At 40.5% G+C, this 20,009-nt stretch overlaps 1 protein-coding gene across 6 annotated transcripts in view; it reads right to left on the bottom strand.

The window, feature by feature from the left end:
• RABGAP1L (RAB GTPase activating protein 1 like) overlaps positions 1 to 16,084 on the bottom strand; it is a 758,000-nt gene extending 741,916 nt beyond the window's left edge. For 3 of the 6 annotated variants that reach the window (XM_043568487.1, XM_043568490.1, XM_043568491.1), the window contains exon 1: positions 15,862 to 16,084. The gene's annotated coding sequence lies outside the window, so the exon portion shown is untranslated. The remainder of the gene's footprint in view (positions 1 to 15,861) is intronic. The other 3 variants (XM_043568489.1, XM_043568488.1, XM_043568492.1) reach the window with 2 other exon arrangements.
• Positions 16,085 to 20,009: the final 3,925 nt, after the last annotated feature.

The raw sequence follows: 20,009 nt of genomic DNA, 5'->3' as shown, positions 1-20,009 counted from the left end.
TTTTAAATACCAAAAAGATCAGTTCAACCCAATACTTGGATATGCCAAAGAATCTTATCTTATTTGAGTATAGAAACAGAAATCATGTTGCAGATCTAATCTCTTTAAATAATCCAGAAGGAACTTGATTCTGCAATCAGAGTTGATTTTCCAATACTATCAGTAATCCTGCAAATATAAATATGCACGACTGGTTTCAATAGAAGACAGGGTAAGAAAGTAAGTAACTCAGCACAAATTCATCTATACCATTAGAACAGAACTCAAAGCTCAAAAGCTAAGAGGAGGACTTTAAATGTCAGGGATTTTTGAGATAACCTAATTTATCTTTCCTCCCCCACCCGCCACCCATTTTGCAAAGGAAGAAACCAAGGCAAAATGAAGTCAAACAACTTTCAAGAAAGTCTGAAAGTTAGTTAAGGGCAAGAATATCTGCTTCATTCTGCAATCAGCAAAATTTTATTGAGTGCTTTATTCGAAGCTCGAGAGATACCAAAAGTAGGAAAAAGTTAAGTCCTTGCTCTCAAAAAGCTTACATGCTACGAAGGGGTGGGAAGGAAGGAAGGTAGGAAAGAAGGACGGACATTTCTATGACAGGGATAAGTATTTTGAGGACAACGTGGCAGAGCATGACTAGATCAAGGGACCACTTCAGATTGGGTGGTTTGGAAAAGGCTTGGAGAAAATTAAAAGCAGAGATCTGAATGACAAGAAAACAGGAACAGAAAAAGAGAAGGAGAGAACATTCTGATTAGAGATTCTCTTATATCCAAGCATTTCTCGAGGTACAGTAAGGAGTAAAGGTGGGGGAGGCACCAATGTTTTCCATTTTGTTTCTTTAAGATTTTATTTTTAATTAATCCCCACACCCAATGTGGTGCTCACACTCACAACCCTGAGATCAAGAATCACACGCACCACCAACTGAGCCAGCCAGCCACCCTGGCAATGCTTTTCTTTTTTTTTTTTTTTTTTTATCACAACATGGACCATTTAAGTAAAAAGGATATTACAAAAAGATTCAATAATAAATATGGCACAAACTTGTTTTTCAAGTGATACACAAATCGAGATAAAATATTATCACAGGAAAATATCTTAATGATGATTTCACTTCATCTACTTAGAGTAATTAACCAACATTTCAATGATCACATTTGAAGGTGACAAAGTAAGCACATTTTAAGATTTATTGGTAATTTTTTAAATCCTTAGAAGATATCAGTGAAAGAATTAGGACAAGATAATTCTAATGAAGATTTTGAAATAAGATTTAAAAATTAACATTAATCAGAAACTTCCATTTTCAACTTTCCTATTACTTTTTGACACCAGCATATATAACACCTTAGGACTTTTTTCCAGCAAAACTATAGATCTTAAATGATGCTAGGGATATTGGGGTCAGAGAATAAGATGGTTGTTTCAGCCAATAATTCTGATCTTTTTAAAAATCAGTTATTTTTAATACATGTATATATTACTTTCTCCACTACAGTCAAGTTCCTAAAAGACATGGTTTACGCCTCGTACTTCTATACATTTCCCCACAGCACCACCACAGGGCCTTGCAAACAGAAGAGATACAAGGAAATGGCAGCCCCGCCCCCCGCCCTGCCACTGGGGCAGTAGCAGCAGTACAGATCTCAACAGCTTATGGCATTAAAAGAGAAAAAGATGGGGAAAAAAATATATCATTCTTGGATTATCTTAACATAACATCACAAAGGAACAATTCAACAATCCATAAGCCCTCAATAAACTGGGCTCAGCTCAATGAAAAATAATTACCTAATAAAGTAAGTAGTTTAGTATCATAAGCATTTTTAATAAATAAAAACAAAAAGCCACTCATCTGTTTTATGAGATTTTAAGCCAGAATATAAATGTTATGCCACATCTGATCAATCTGGTTCTACCCTAAGCCTTCACATAAAGCCACAGGCCCTCCCCATCCATGTTTTCTGTGTGAGGTCAAGATCACTGGGATAAAATTTCTTCTCTCATTCCCAGATCATCCAAGTATCCCTCCCCCTATTTTTTAATCTTCATTCGTTTATTTTTTAAATGATCTCTATGCCCAACATGGGGTTCAAACTCACAACCCTGAGATCAAGAGTTGCATGCTCTACCAACTGAGCCATCCAGGTGCACCTCACTCCCCCTATTTTTTGGTTTGCTGTTGTCAATTAAAGTTACTAAAAGTAAGGCATACTGAGGATTCTGGCTCGGTAACAGAGCCAATAATACCTATCATGTATAGAGCACTTTCTATACACCAGGCACTCTATACACTTTCTTTTTTTTTTAAAAAATTTTTTTTTCAACATTTATTTTTGGGACAGAGAGAGACAGAGCATGAACGGGGGAGGGGCAGAGAGAGAGGAAGACACAGAATCGGAAACAAGCTCCAGGCTCTGAGCTATCAGCCCAGAGCCTGACGCGGGGCTCGAACTCACGGACTGCGAGATCGTGACCTGGCTGAAGTCGGACGCTTAACCGACTGCGCCACCCAGGCGCCCCTCTATACACTTTCTATACACCTATTTTATTTCTTCAATTTCATAGAGTCATGAGCTACTATTACTTTCATTTTACAGATACATAAACCCAGAAGTAAGGTTATTTATCCAAAGTTCCACAGCTAGTAAGTCTGTCAGATTCAGGATCCTTTATTCCCCAAGAGATCAATAACAATCCCATCATAAAGTAAGATGATGGCAATATGAGGCATAACCACCAACACAAATGAACAAGGTCAGAAAGCAGCAGGTCCAGGAAAAGAAACTCTACAATCTTTTCCACCTACTTTAAACACACAGCCATTGGGGCGCCTGGGTGGCTCGGTCGGTTAAGCATCCGACTTCGGCTCAGGTCATGATCTCGCGGTCCGTGAGTTCGAGCCCCGCGTCAGGCTCTGTGCTGACCGCTCAGAGCCTGGAGCCTGTTTCAGATTCTGTGTCTCCCTCTCTCTCTGCCCCTCCCCTGTTCATGCTCTGTCTCTTTCTGTCTCAAAAATAAATAAAAATGTTAAAAAATAAAAAAATAAACACACAGCCATCATAACAATTACAATCTTGACAAGGGCTAGATAAAGTTTTTCTGGTTGGTAATCCAATTTGGAAACTAAATAATTTGCTGCCATCTAGCTCAAAGGCTGTATTTTTATAAACTAGTTATTATTCATTTGAAGAGATTTTCATTTAATAAGGTTAATGACAGACCCAGTTCAGTTCTAACATAGTTTACAAATTCACTTAAAAAGTGTTACTGAGGGGTGGCTCAGTTGGTTAAGCATCCAACTTCAGCTCAGGTCATGATTTCACAGTTCATGGGTTCGAGACCAGTGTGGGGCTCTATGCTGACAGCTCAGAGTCTGGAGCCTGCTTGGGATTCTGTGTTTCTGTCTCTCTGCCCCTCTCCTGCTCATGCCCTGTCTCTTTCTCTCAAAAATAAATAAACGTTTAAAAAAATTTTTCTTTAAGCCTATACCATAGTCTAATGCAGAAACAGGTAAGTTACAATACAATGTGTTAGTATCACAACAGGGAAGAAAACAGAATGCTCTGAAAACACGTATACTAGTCTACGGTTTCAGTGAAGGCTTTCCAGATGATGGTATCTATGCTAAGACCACAACTACAAGCCACCCAGCAGAGAAAAGAGATCTAATCCACACTCTTTAAAAACACCTGGTACCCAAATGGTCAAGAAGCCTAACTCTGATACCTTATAAGCAAATCATTTCTAACCAATGTTACATGGCAAATACTTTGCTGAACTTTGTCTAGTATTTTGTAAACTCTGCAGGTCTCTGTGTGTCATATATAAGAAGAAAACTCCACGGTTATTCACAGCCCTTTGGAAATCAATCATTCTGGATCAGCAATTTGATAACTGAAGAGTTTACCCTCTGGTTTCCTTTTTTTAAATTTTTTTTAATGTTTATGTATTTTGAGAGAGAGAGAGAGAGAGAGAGAGAGAAAGCAAGGGAGGGGCAGAGAGAGAGGGAGACACAAAATCCGAAGCAGGCTCCAGGATCTGAGCTGTTAGCACAGAGCCCGACGCGGGGCTCGAACTCACGGACCGTGAGATCATGACCTGAGCCGAAGTCGCACGCTTAACTGACTGAGCCACCCAGGTGTCCCAACAATTGACAACTTTAAATAAAAGTTGTTTAAAATGAAAAACAAATAGCCTATTGTTGACTAGAAGCCTTACTGATAATGTAATCAACACATATTTGACATGTCATATGTATTATATACTGTATTTTTACAATAAAGTAAGCTAGAGAAAAGAAAATGTTATTAAGAAAATCATAAGGCGGAGGTGGGGAGGGCGCGCCTGGGTGGCTCAGTCCAACTTCAGCTCAGGTCATGATCTCAGGGTTCGTGAGTTCAAGCTCCACATCAGGCTACTTAGCACAGAGCACAGAGCTTCGGATCCTCTGTCTTTCCTCTCTCTGCCCCTCCCCGACTTGCACTCTTTCTCTCTCAAAAATAAAATAAATATTAAAAATAAAAAAGAAGGAAAATCATAAGAGAAAATACATTTACAGCATTTACACTTACAGTAAAAAATCTGCTATAAGTAGACCTGTGCAAATCAAAACCACATTGTTCAACACTCAACTATATTCCATATAAAACAACTTCCTATGATAAATACCTTAATGCCTTCATAAATGTACTATACAGACCATATAGTTAACCTTCTCTTGGTAAGTGAGAACCTGACAAATTTTGATTATTACTCTATACTATTAGAAATACAATGGATACCTTAAAGCTAATTAGGTTATGCAAGGCTGTTTTCCTTATACTATCTATAGTTTTTAAATTTTTTTTAAATGTTTGTTTCTTTTTGAAAGAGAGAAAGAGAGAAAGAGCACAAACAGGGGACGGGCAGAAAGAGAGGGAGACACAGAATCTGAAGCAAGCTCCAGGCTCTGAGCTGTCAGCACACAGCCCAATGCGGGGCTTGAACTCACGAGCAGTGAGATCATGACCTGAGCCGAAGTCAAACACTTAACTGACTGAGCCACCCAGGCACCCCTTTACTTTTGTTTAATTTTTTTAATGTTTATTTTTAAGAGAGAGAAAGAGACAGAGCGCAACTATCTACAGTTTTTAGACTTTTTTTTTGTATATAGTTTTTCTATTCTGCACTATCATGTCAGCAATCTCACTGTCCTGTTATCAGTATGTATGCTTACAACAACATCTCACCTCTTCTAAATTATTCCTCCTTCTAATCATCTACCTTAGAAACAAGCATATTTAACATAAAAATAAGTTATCAGTGAGAAATAAAAAGATTTATAAAGAATTAATTATAAAAATGACATCTACTCTGGGGTTTTTGCAAAATTCAGAGAAATGAGGAGCTGCCTACACAGGGTCTACATAGGTAAAGAGTTACAATTTCAAATCTTCATACCTCTATCTAAAATGTCTCTCTCAGTGCGCCTGGATGGCTCAGTCAGTTAAGCAACTGACTCTTGGTTTTGGCTCAGGTCATGATCTCACAATTTGTGAGTTCAAGCCCTGCACCAGGCTCCACACTGACAGAAAAGAGCCTGCTTGGGATTCTCTCTCTCTGCCCCTCCACTGCACATGCTCTTTCTTTAAATAAATAAACTTTAAAAAAATAAAAGATCTCTCTCATTTAAAAAAATGAATGAATGAACGAATGAATAAATAAATAAATAAAATAAGTCTCTCATGCCTTCTTTCAGCTCAACTCAGATATTTCAGGCAGCCTTACCTGAAATCCTAGGCCAGGGTACATAACACTCTGAAGCTTTCCTGTAAGACACATCCTATGCTGCCCCGTCCTCGCTAAACTCCACTGTTTCGACGTTTCTCCAATATGACTGTCAGCTTAACTAACAGTCTCTTACCTGTGCTTCTTATGCACAGAACCCACACTCTGCCTTATAAATGCTGTTGAATAAAACAATGTCAGAGAATGAAACTGAATTTATGGCCATAAAGCCATAACATTCCATATAATAAAAATGACCTTTCATACCTATGACGACATTACCTTTCTTCTCCCAAATACACATTCGGGAAATCTAAATGTAAGGGAAAGTAATATGAAAAGTATTAAATACAAGCATGTGACAATATACTATTAAAATCTTTTACCCACCTCACCATGAAAAATACCTTTTTATCTTGGAGGGAAAAAGACAAAAATGCATAACTACATTTTTCCCAGGCAACTACATACTTCTGCTCAACCTAAGTGCAAAAAATTGACATTAAAGAATGGTGACTGTTGATGATCCAAGCTAAAAGTTATCTTGGCTGTATCTAGCTACTTCAAGTTGTTAGAAGAATAAAGAATAAAAGTCACCCGTTACAGGACTCATATATTCTTAATCTTGGAAGGGTCTTAGAAGTTACCTCATGTTATTTAATATACTCTTCCTCATTGCAGAATAAATTCAATTTGCTAAAGATCATCCAATCCACTTGTTATTCAATAAACCCCTATATTTTTTCCTTCATCTTTCATTCACTGATCCTGTGAACCCACACAAAATAGGTCTTCTGTGCAAACAGCCTTTCAAATATTCATCTGTTCAACTTATTTTATGGTTCAACTCATTTTAGTAATCAGAAAGTAATTTAAGTGTTTATCTATTTCCAAGATTTCTTTGGCTCCTCAAAAGTAAATAGGGCACCTGGGTGGCTCGGTCAGTTAAGCATCTGACTCTTCATTTCAGCTCAAGTCATTACCTCATGCGCTCATGAGTTTGAGCCCCACATCAGGCTCTATGCTGACAGTGCAGAGCCTGCTTGGGATTCTCTCACTGCTCTCTCTGCACCCCTCTCTCTCAAAATAAGTAAGCATTTTTTACTAATTATCCAGTAAGATGAAAACACCAGGCATATTTACAGGTGTTCTTTTGTAAACCTTATTTTTATTCTCATAACCACCCTATGAAATAGGCAAGATAAGTATCATCACCCCCATTTAAAGAACCATTGATACTAGCTGAGAGTCACAATGAGGCAGATTTAGGAGCAATCATCCACTTGTGAGAAGGATGATTTTAAGCAAGTTACTGACCTTCACCATATTCTCATCCACAAACTGGGAATAATATTATACTAACTCCTACCCCACACTGTTATTGTCAAGATTAACTAGAGAGTGCACAGTATCTTATATAAGTAATCCATTAAACCCTCAATGTTAGTTCATTATTACTCAATAAAGAAATCACTTTTTTGGTAAATAACTTTTTCTCTCTGAATTTCACAATAGCAGTAGATCAAGAATTAAGGTCATGTGTTCTACATACCTTGTCTTCCATAAAATCAAAAAATGATTTTAGCTATTTGCAGTTTAATGATTATTTTTGCCCATATTCATACCCCAGCCCAACCAAAATTTTTAAAATCTATTATTATCCTCTTCCAAATGAAATTCTCCAAAATGCAAAAATCACTAAAGCCCTCTATTTTAAAAAGTAAATTCTCCTCTGTGTAATATAATAAAGTTTCACTATGATTAGCATGCAAACAATGAAATTTTTATGCAAAATGGCAAGTATCACATTAATTGCTAAACAAACTGGTTTCTCTAACCTATTGTTAAATTACCTTTTAAAAACTGTATCTGGTATCTTCAAATGGTAGAGATTGCTATTTTATTGTTTGTGAAACCAACTGTAGAAACCTGTTTCATCCATCAAAACTACTCACAATGTAGACAATATAAAATGCATTTCAGAATTAAAAAGAAAAAAAAAAACTTGAGGCCTAGACTCATTCACGAAAAATTAAGTTACATAACTCATGCATAAAAATGTTATAGTTTGCTAGTATAGATAAACAGACAGTCCTAGGATTTGAAGAAGAATAATAATATTCTAGAATACTGAGGGAAAAAATGGATAGAGGAAACAAGACATTAACTGAATTGCAATTCAGTACCAACTTGGGGCACCTGGGTGGCTCAGTCGGTTAAGCGTCCAACTTCGGCTCAGGTCATGATCTCACGGTTCACGAGTTGGAGCCCCACATCAGGTTCTGTGCTGACAGCTCAGAGCCTGGAGCCTGCTTTGGATTCTGTGTCTCCCTCCCTCTCTGTTCCCCCCCTGCTCACACTCTATCTCTCTCTCCCAAAAATAAAGATTTAAAAAAAAAAATTCAGTACCAACTTGATAGGCAGTAATTTATCTTTACACAAAGACTAGGACAAAGGCAAATCAAAACGTTAGTCCAAACATACACTCCTTAACAGTAGGGCACATATCAGACAAAGATTTAAAATGAAATAATACAGGGGGGTGCCTGGGTAACTCAGCCGGTTAAGTGTCCCAACTTTGGCTCAGATCATGATCTCACAGCTCATGAATTCAAGCTCCACTGAGCTGACAGTGCAGAGCCTGCTTGGGATTCTCTCTTCCCGTCTGTGTCTGCACCTCCCACTTGCCCTCTCTCTCTCAAAATAAATAAGTAAATAAACTTAAAAATTTTTTAAGGGGCGCCTGGGTGGCTCAGTCGGTTAAGCGTCCAACTTCGGCTCAGGTCATGATCTCACAGTCTGTGAGTTCGAGCCCCGTGTCGGGCTCTGTGCTGACAGCTCAGAGCCTGGAGCCTGTTTCAGATTCTGTGTCTCCCTCCCTCTCTGCCCCTCCCCTGTTCATGCTCTGTCTCTCTCTGTCTCAGAAATAAACGTTTAAAAAAAAATTTTTTTTAAATAACATGAAAGAATACAGTTCATGAGGGAAGAGCTTGGTGGAAATAATAAATGAATGAGGTCTGATGGCCTCAGAAGCCGAAGTAACAAAATTACTATAAAACACCCTAAGGAAAAAAACAAAAACCTAAGAAACCATATTGTCTGCCAGTATATATATAGGTTCCCCTCAGTGGTTGACTTTTCACTAAATTAAAATATATCTATTTAAAATGTCATACCAAGATAAATTTACTACACAGAGAAACTACTCAAGGAAATTCCTGATTAACCACTAGCGATTTGCATTTGTTCAATGCTCTTAGCATAGGACCTCAAAATGAATACATCTTGAAGCACAGAATAAATATTCTGTATGGTTTATCAAAAACTAGTATTATATATCTCTTAAATCTGCAAAAGTGAAAACCACAGGTCTGTAGTTTTTCTAAAAATAGTGTTTGTTCTTTGCATCCCCTGTGGTGGAAGTCTGATTTTGAAGTCTTGCGATTTTGCTTACTACTAAAAAATAGGACAGAATATGGGTGTACATGTGGGGTAGAGGAAAAGTTGAGAAATCCTTCACTGATACATGAATGTGTCCTACACTTGCCTTTTTAAATGTGCTCCTTTCCTGGAAATTTGGCATGCAAAAAGTCCCTTTGGGTTTGCATTACTGTCATATTTGTCACTGTTTCACATGATAGCCTTCAAAGAGTATGACCACTTGTTCTTAGGCATTTGCCAGGTAGACCATACTCACTACAAATACCAACAATTAGTGGGTGGTGTGCATGTCTGTATACATACATAATACACATTTTTGCATATGTGAATATCTGTAGAAAACACACAGCTTAAAGACATCAATATCATATAAACTATTTGTGAAGCCTAACACATCTCAAAAAAAAATTAATTAAAAAAAAAAAACAACCCTGTGCTGACACGATTAGCTACTCCATTCAACTGGTGTGAGGTATCTGAGGCATGCTGCATCTGAACTCTTATCACGCTATTTGGGGTGTGCTATCCTGTGAAGCAGTTCATATGAAACTGCTGAAACCTTCTGAAATGACAGGACAAACTTTACGTATCAGAAGCTTAAATAAATGAGGAAAACAGAATGGCAAAGACACAATTCATATTTATTTTGGAACAAAAGCTCATCCTAAAAATTCTTCGTCAACCATCCAGAAGTAGCCCAGCTTCTACCAACTAAGCAGTTATTTACTGTAGCAACTTCATCACCAAGATTACCAAAATTTTCCACATGCTTCTACCAGTCTGTGTATTTGTTGTTACCTGGGCAACACTCTAAAAGGGCTTTTACCTTTACAGAACTGAGGGGTCAAAAAGAACTAAAGCTTCTTCAAATTGTGCATCATCTTACTTAGAAGCAGTAAAGTGTGAAATCATCTGAAGACAGAAAAGCTTGAGAGCTATCACCAGTCAATCTGATTAACAGACATACCTTACTGTCACTTATGTTCATTTCTAGCCATCTAATTCACCTGTGGAACAAGGCAAGGTCCATCCAGGACTTCAAAACATCCTCAGTCATACAGCCTGTCAAATAGCATAAATGCTGAAATTCTTTGAGTAAAAAAATAAATAAATAAAAATAAAAATCTATCAATCCCTCACATCTGGATGTCATATAAAATACTTTGCCTTGATGCCCTAAATTCTGAAAGCTAGTCAGCCCAGTCATGGATCTGTAAAGACTACCTTTCTCCCTGAACCAGATCTGCCTCCAAAAACTAAGATCCATCCATTCTGAAATCACATTTTAAAGGCACTTTGAAAATACTTTCAAAACTGCTCCCTCCTCTACTACAGCCAATTTGATGCTATCTGGCAAAACAAAAAATAATAGTATCTCCTCACAAAGAAAATATTTTCCCTTACTTTCCAATAGTTTTAGGATTGGAAAACACAAGGTTGCTTCCTTAACACTAATAATTTTTCCCTTCAGCTTTTACTGTAAGAATACTCAAGTGTTCTCTGGGTCATATTCTAATCAGGAGCAAGGCATATATATAAAGCCTAATGTTAAGAAGTACTACTAGATGACTCCAGAGTCAAAAAGGAAAGATAAACTGAAAAGCAGAAAGGAAAACTGGCATTTAAGGCTCTTCATCATCTGATGCTGTTTCTTGCTTAGTTCTTTCCCTCTTGATCTTTGATCACCCTTGGCCCCTGGTATAGAAAGGCCTTTCTTTACATACTACTTGTCCTATTTCCACATGTCCAAATCCTACCTATTCTTCAAAGCACGGTTAAAATGTCACCTCTTCCCTTATCCTTACAACCAAAAGTAATTGCCCCCTCCTGTCTCTAAATTCTTAGAGTGCCTTATCTTTATTTCTTTACCACACATTACTTTCTGCCTTATAGTAGCTTTGTTTCCATATCTAATCCCTACATAAACATAAAGGCCTTAGGGTCAAAGTCCATGCCTTATTCAAACTCTATTCCAACTGCTTAACCAATGTCTTGCACATAGTAAGCGCTTCAACTGAGCTACATAAATGGCTTGGGTTAGTAGAGAAGTCCACTAGAAACAAGGCCAGATTACTAGGATTCTGGAGACCCGGCTTTACTAGTAACTAGCCATCTGACCTTGAACTTCAACATTTTGGTATGTTCACCTGCAAAGAGGAGAGGGTGGACCAAACCAGTTTTTAAATATAGACTGTTAACTATCATTAGCTGGCTATAAAATCAATTTGGGAGTCCAAACCCAGCATTTTTTTAAATAAATGAAGTGTAATAGAAAACATCAAAGTGTGTTGTAGGCAGTAGTGCGCAGAAAATGTTTAAAAACTGGCTATACGAAGCGGAGAAAAAGGCCCTGAACTTACATACTTCTACATGCTCTCACACCACGGCCAATTTCAAGCTCATGTCACTGAACATGGAGCGAGGGAGGAAGACAAAGCCACACTGCTTCTACAAGCCAGTACAATGAGCCAGTTCCAGCAAGGTCCTGAAAAGATAAGTATAGTTTTGCCAAATTTTCAACTTTGTACACAGGCACATGGGGTGGGTGGGGGAGTGTTAAGTTAAGGTATAAAACATGTTTCTTATTGTAAGTTCCAGTCAAAACAGTTTCATAAATGTTCAGCTGAACAATCTCCTAGTCTCTTCCATGTGTCCTCCACAATGCAATAAATCTTACTCTGAGTTTGGTTATATACATAATCTCTTTACCACCAAAATGTATTTCTCCTCAGAAATGAGAGTTACAGAGATCCCTATTGATATCAACAGATGGCAACTTACAGGGAGTGGAAATTTGGCTTAGGAAGTATCAGCAAAGGGCCAAGGTTCTCAGCCTTTGTTCAGCCCCACACACCTTAGGGACAAAACACACTCCTACTAGTAACAGTGGTTCATTTAGCAAAGGGTTAGGGGATAGAGGAGGAGAGGAAGAGAAAATATATAATATGAAAAAAAAAATCCAAGTAATTGTGACATTTGTGCCCATGCCCCCACCCCACTGAGAACCCTAGGTACAGAAAAAAACAGTGCTATAAAAAAGTTAATTTCTATATCTGATGTTTTCCAGCCAAATTCTCCAGCACAAGCTTGCATCCCCAAACAAGACCTCCCATTTCTGAGAATTCCCTACTAGAATTAAGTTTTTGCCATGGACTAGAGACATGTACTTGTTGAATTTAGAACAGGCAAGGAGGGGAAAAAAAAAAACAAAACAGCACATCCAACAGTTGATACTCTGGGAAAATTAGGCTTTTATTGAAAAAAAAAAACCTTATTTCTTATTTAAGCTTACTAAACTAGGTAAGGAGAGGGGAAGTTTCTTGAATATATTCTTGGCTGTTCTAGACAACACAGTCTGTAACCAGATTTTTCATGAGTGTTTATAAAGAACTGTGTTTTCTATTTTTAAAGCTATTTAGAAAACAAGAAGGCTCAGAATTTCAAATAATCGTAGCCCAAATCTAACTCCACATCAACTAATTATATGCCTAGAAGCTTCCATGGAAAATCCCCAAAAATTACACCAAAAAGTACCAAAATCTGACAAAAAGGAGTCAGCATGAGCACAAACGTGCTATCCTCAAACAATTATGGCATCCTACCTGTTGAATGAGTGAATATGGAAAGTAAATGAAATATGAAAAGTTGAATGTTGAGATACAAGTTCTGCTAAATTCCATGAACTCTTCCTTATTAGGGGTTCACTGACATTCATGTATGTATACCCAATCTCAAATACTGAAAATTATTCACCACTCTGAAAAGGCACAAGTCAAGAAAGGCCTTCTTCCATGTTCACAGTATTAAATCTCTCCTCCAAAATGTATGTTTTACCATAACTCAGGCTCAAGTCAGTACTTTCTCTGCCTCCACTGTTAGTCATGGCAAATGCTCATAAGACTATCTTCATAAGAAGCTGAGCTACTTTTGCAGTACCAGAGGCTGGAACAGCTTTTTCTGCTGGTCAGACTCAGACCCGGTGGCTGACCTATTCCTACAAAGCAAGAGCTATATATGTGCATTAACTCATTAAAACTTGTGAGACACATTCTGATTCTGTGTCTCCCTCTCTCTGCCCCTCCCCCATTCATGCTGTGTCTCTGTCTCAAAAATAAATAAATGTTAAAAAAAAAAAATTTAAAAAAAAAGGGGCGCCTGGGTGGCTCAGTCGGTTGAGCGTCCGACTTCAGCTCAGGTCACGATCTCGAGGTCCGTGAGTTCGAGCCCCGCGCCCCGCGTCAGGCTCTGGGCTGATGGCTCAGAGCCTGGAGCCTGCTTCTGATTCTGTGTCTCCCTCTCTCTCTCTGCCCCTCCCCCATTCATGCTGTGTCTCTCTCTGTCTCAAAAATAAATAAATGTTAAAAAAAAATTTTTTTTTTTAAACTTGTGAGACATAGCAAAAACAAAAACAAAAAAACAAAAAAAACAACAAAAAACGCTCTGTGCCTGGGAATCCCACAGACTACAGTTTCTACTTTATTCTCTAAACACCCTCTTTCTAGCCATAATCATCCCCACACCTCTTCAAGACAATGGTAGGATGGAACGCAGATCCAGTTCTATACCCTCAACGCAAGAAATTTTTGCTAGTTAGCTACTACTGTCTTCAAAGTTAATCTCTTGAACTTGGCTGTCTCCCACTCATAATATTTTTGCTTGGCACAACAGAATTCCTTAACTATTCCATTAAGAATGGATAAAAGGACTTTCAGCTTTAATTCTGTATCATCTGAGTTCAAATAAATATAGAATTGAGTTGAAATCTGGGTTAAAGCAAAGAAAAATTTTTTAATTACAACTTTTTACAAGTCACAAATTTTACGCTGGTAAGCTGATAAACATGAAAACTTTTTTCATATGCCTTATAAAATTGTTTCATTCAAAAAATAGTATAATAACTACTAGAGTGAAAAGAAAACTATCTAAATCATGAAACAGGAACAAAAGGAACAAAAACTCTCAGAATAGCAAAACCATAATACTGTATATTAAAGTTCCCATCAAATAACTCAGGCCAAAAAACAACAACAACAACTTCACACATGTATTGTCACACCTTTTTATGCTGGGTGGTTTATTCACCACATGTCCCAATAGTACTGGGATCTACTACCTTGTTTCCAGCTTTCTAGAATATAATGTAGGCTACATAACATGTTCTCATATCAGCATTGCCCAACTACATCCACTTCTCCCAAGATGACTTATTAATACATAATATCAGAGCACATTTTGAATTAATATACACACCAGTCTAACTCACAGTCTCAACTAACTCACCAAACAGGTGAGCATTTAAATACAAACGGATGAAATTCATCTGGTCTTGCTCCTTTGCAATTTCATTGTGAGTTTCACATGGGGCTCTTTCTTGAGATAATGAATCATAGGCCAGTTTTCCAGTGCTAGCAGCTGGTGGACCAATATTTTCCATGGACAAAATCCACTTCCAATTTGACCACAAGCAAACTTCATTTTTTATTTTCTGACATCATAGTATTGTCTATTCTACAGTACAGAAGCCATATGTAAACACTGCTATAAGAAAAGTCAGAATGTTTTCTTGAAATTGTGTTTTCAGAACTGTAACAAGCAACCACCTACCTCCCACCAAGTACAAGAAAATTTAAGTGTATTAAAAATCCCTAAACCTTCCAGTACTAAAATGCAGGCCTTGAAATCAGTTTCCAGTCACCGCTGAAATCTCTCCAGCAAGCAAAAGTTCTCCTTACCACTAATTAGCATAATGAGGTTGGCTCTTCTCCTCACTTGCAGGAAACCCTCAACTCTGCAAGTGACCACCTACGTTTTGGTACATTTTCTAAGATAATCGTTGAGAGCTACAAGGAGAATACACAAGCACCTGGACGCACTGCCCCAGGGTCAGAAACAAACCCTGTCAGTCCAGTCCTCTAGCACTCGGCCACCTTCTGCTGGCTGGTAGCCCCTTTCCACATGCTGACGCACTGCCCAGCCCTGCACCGTTGGCGACCCGTGCAAAGTACTAGACCAGTCTCAGAAACTTTGACTCAGTTATCAGGACACTAAGCACCCACACCTGGACGGAGGACTTTCGCGGCCAGGAGGTCAACTCTGAAGCGGGGCATTCCTTGCAGGTAGAGATCTGCCCAGGACGCAGCCCCTCCCAGACTGCAAAACCACAAGCATCAACAGCAAGAGCGGAGCAAAGTGCCGGGCGGAGGCAGGGGGAGGGCGAGGGCGAAAGCGGTCACGAACAGAAGCCTGTGTGGGTAAGCAAATACCCCAACCACACGCCCCCCGGACGCGGGGCTGCAGGGACCTCGAGCCAGGCGGCAGGCAAGGCGCAGCGGCAGAGGCGGCGGCACTGTCAGGAGGGCACAGCTGGGGGCGAGCGCCCAAGTCCCCACCCCGCCCCCAGGTGAGGGGCGCCCCGACTCCGCCCGGGCCGGGAGAAGCGACCAGCAGGCAGAGCTGTGGGGTCCAGGAAGCGACCGACAGTCCCGGAGCCCCGGTGCCCTCCTCCCCTCAGTCCTCTCGCATCCCGTGCTCGGCCCGGCCCCCACACCGACCCTCCCACGGCTCAGCCCCGGCGCCAACACCCCCGGCCCTGCCCGCGGCTCCTTGCCGCCGGGCCGCCAACCCGCCCCTAGGAGGCCGCCCTCGCCTCACCTCCTCACGTCTCAGCGGGCAGGGCCGGAACAACTCTGCCAGGCGCCCACGTCCCACCCGCGGCTCCGCGCTCTGCGGCCGGGCCCGTCCCGTTCACTCCGTGGCCGCCAGAGCCCTGGGAGGGCGGAGGGAGCAAGGCGGAGGGAGCGAAGAGGGGGGGGAGAGGGGGACCGCCCGGCAGGAAGAGGCGAGGGAGGGGGCGGGCCGAGGAGCAGGCGGGCCGGGAGCGCGCGCGTCAGGGCCCCTCGGCGCGGCGTGCGCGCTCCTGAGGGCGGAGGCGCCTTCTCTGCCCTCGGGGGCGGCGCGCACGCGCGTACACGTCCCTGCCTGGCGGAGGTTGGGCAGGGGGCGGGGGAGCGAAGACCTGATAGAACCTGGGTAGTAAGAATAGGGACCCGGAAAAGGGCGGGAGGCCCTCGCCTGGCATTAGAACCCTCCGGGGAGGTAACCGCGCCCTTGGGGCCAGCCGGTTCGAGCGCGTTGAGGGGCCTCCCCGGGCCCCGGTCAGGGTAGGTGACGGCCCTGACCAGTGCTTAGCCAGTTCTTAGATAATTCTAAGTTTGGGGCGATTGTGTTCCTGCTCAGGAACCTGGTTTACGTGTCTTCACTCTTAATGCACAGTAATCCTCAGGGAAGTCACCTTAAACAATAACTTTTTCTCGCCAGTTTCTCTTCTGTGCCTTTCTCAAGGTGTCTTGTGTGCTTACGAAGCACTCCCTTCCTGGTTCGTCGTGTGGGACTCGGGAGATAGAAGAGGGAAAATACCTGCTGTGTACTTATAGGTAGAAAACTGGCCCTCGTTTTATTCTTGGGAGTAGATAGACATAGTAGAGTGAAAAGAAACCAACTCTTTCTCTTCTACAAGTATTGTGTACTGAGCCTTCAAGTGTAGGTATCCTCCTTCCTAGATCCTGCAGCCAGAAATGAACTGTAAATTTTCCTAATTTCCATAGCACTTTGTTTCTATCGGTTTGTGGCACCGCATATATTCAACCTTATCTAGGTAAATCTGTGCAATATTTTATCCCTCTAGAGAATCCTTGAGGACCTGCTTCATTCATTTTTCTATCTTACACAATGCCTAGCAGAGTGCCTGACTCACAGGAAGTACTCCATAAATGCAATTGTATGAATAAGTGCCTTTGGTGCAGCAAGCTTTCAGTGTATGTCCAATGATTTGAGCTCTAGAATGAATTGTTTAGTTTAAAATACTCCCCCCTCTGTCCCCCTTCAATTCCCCTGCTCTCATTTCCCCAATTAGATCCGAAAACTGCTCTGAGACATATGATATTTGTCCAAAGGTCCCTCTCTCTTTTTTTTTTTTAACTTTTCCTGATTTAAATGTCTAGAGATACTAGGACATATCAAGAGTATTACAACTATTCTCTGTTTCCCCTACCTTTCTGGGCTCCTTCCCAGAAGGTCCTTTAACCTCTGTATTCCAAGAGTCTACCTAGCTCTGGCCCTGAGTCAGTAAATGCTGGAAGTTTGATATTTATTAAAATTAGGTTTAGAACAACTCAAATCGTCTGTATCTATTAATAAACAAGTACCTATTAGTAAATAAGCTGATAAGTACCAAACCTCTACTAAATAAAGTACATGTAAAGTTACACTGGGGACCATGAGGAAGTCAACAGATGAAAGACATAGTTTCTACCTTCTGACAGCCTCTCACTGGACAGAAGCTTTTTGACAAAAAGGGCAAATTCTGACCTATGGCCACATGTTACACCTCTGATCACCAGGGGTCATTGTGCAAAACTGAACTGTTCTTCACAATAGAACTTAGATAAGAGATGCCATAAGAGAACCTAGATAAGAGACAAGTCACAACAGAACCTAAATAAGAGACGGTGAGGGTGATTCGGTGTAAACTCATCCTCACCACCAAGAAAACAATTTTAAGTACATGCCAAAGAATTAATAACAGCATCCTTCATATAATGTGTGCTGCTCACTTCTCTCCCCGCTATGGCTTCCTTTGCCATTAGCAAATGCTAGCAGCCCTAGTCCTTGAAAGAGCTAAAGCTCTCACTTTGGAGGAGGGTATTATGAGCATGGCTCATAGTATGACAGAAACTAGTAGCCTAGGTCCAGATCTAATGCACAAACATGTTGGGTTTTGTTTTGTTTTGTTTTGTTTTGTTTGGCCTACACAGTACTTAAACTAGCCAAAGTTAATGTTAAAAGCCAGATTTCACAGGCATTCTCTTTTAAAAAAACAAAGATTTGGAAACAGCGGACCTACATAGTGACAATCGGCTGGCTACAGGACATGTGTTCTCTCCTCAAAGTCTCTGTATTCCCTAGTGTACCTTATCTTACCCTGTTTCTTTCAGGTGGGCCTGCAGTTCCCAATTTGATAATATTGGGCACCTGGGTGGCTCAGTCAAGCATCTGACTCTCGATTTCAGCTCAGGTCACGATCTCAAGGTTCGTGAGTTAGAGCCCTGCATGACAGCACAGAGCCTGCTTGGGATTCTCTTTCTCTCTCTGCTCCTCCCTCACTCATGTTCTCTCTCAAAATAAATAAATAAACTTTTTTAAAAATGATAAAATTTAGGGGTGCCTGGGTGGCTCAGTTGGTTAAGTGCCTGACTTTGGCTCAGGTCATGATCTCATGGTTCGCGGGTTCAAGCCCCATGTCGGACTGAGCTGACAGCTCGAAGCCTGGAGCCTGCTTCAGATTCTGTATCTCCCTCTCTCTGCCCCAACTTCACTTGTGCTCTCTCAAAAATAAATAAACATTAAGAAAAAACTTTTAAAAATTATAAAATTTTATAATATCAAAACCAAGAAATAAGTTACATATTGAACAAAATGGAAGAATTTATTTATTTTTAATTTTTTAATGTTTATTTCTGAGAGAGAGAGGGAGATACAGAATCTGAAGCAGGCTCCAGGCTCCGAGCTGCCAATAGAGCTCAACGAAGGGCTCCAACTCAGGAGCCTTGAGATCATGACCTGAGCCAAAGTCAGACGCTCGACTGAGCCACCCAGGCACCCCTGGAAGAATTTAAATCATGGTATTTAATGGCGGGAAATGTATATCTTTTATATTGGGCATTGTTGGTTGACTCCCCAGCATGCATTTCTACCCCTCTGCAATTGTGAGGCAGCTAATGATTTGAATGTGAAAAGCTCCGGCTCCAGCTCCAGGTGTGGGCCCTAATTGATTCCATAACTAGCCTAATCCGGTCTCCACCTAACTCTGTCAAGGATAGACACTAATGCAGATCTAAAGTGGTCCAATCATAAGAAAGGCCAGATCTCATGTTTATTGGGAGAAGGAAAGTGCCCTGTTTCCTACTCTGGTTAGTGTGATAGATGAACCTAAGTCCTATAATTACTGTGGCCACTTTGCTACCATGAGGGAAGCCAGCCTGAGGATAAAGCTGACATATAATAGAAAAGCTCAAACCCAGCTTGAAGCCTACCCCTTTCCAGATTTACTAAGTTTCCTGGGCCAATAAGCTTTCTGGACTGTTTAAAAAGTTCAAATCTGGGGCACCTGGGTGGCTCAGTTAAGCATCTGACTATTGATTTTGGCTCAGGTCATGATCTCATGGTTCATGAAATCAAGCCAGGCATCAGGGCTCCCTGTTAATAGCTCAGAGCCTGCTTGGGATTCTCTCTCTCCTCTCTCTCTGCCCTTCCACTTCTCACATGCGCTCTCTCTCTCAAAATAAATAAACATTAAAAAATTTTCAAACCTGGCATTTTATTGCTTGCAGCCAAAGTTAAGTTTTCCATGCAAGTTACAAAAGAAAAGGCATTATCCAGTTCTTCTAAGGATACATTTTCAATGGATCAATAGGTAACAACCTGCTTGGTAACAGTGTAAAGGGTCTTGAAGGTAACCACCCCCCAAAACTCTCTGACTAGGTTACTTGATGCCCGAGAATTCATCACTATACTTTCTTTTTAACAACTTAAATCCTGTGCCCTCTTTAAATCTACTTTCCCTGAGAAGAGGACTTCATGACTCTAATCAGTAATCTTGTATAAATGAGTTTATCATATGGTTTTTGAGTGGTTTTTTACTAGTGGGAAGATTAAAAAAGAGACGCTAAGAATCTGAGAGATCAAAGGTGTCATAGAGGAGACTATAGATACAGAAAACAAACTTTTATGTTTCAGTTTTA

Source organism: Prionailurus bengalensis, chromosome E4 (assembly GCF_016509475.1).
Source record: "Prionailurus bengalensis isolate Pbe53 chromosome E4, Fcat_Pben_1.1_paternal_pri, whole genome shotgun sequence".
In the NCBI taxonomy this organism is placed as follows: domain Eukaryota; kingdom Metazoa; phylum Chordata; class Mammalia; order Carnivora; family Felidae; genus Prionailurus; species Prionailurus bengalensis.
This window is presented reverse-complemented; position numbering and strand designations above follow the sequence as displayed.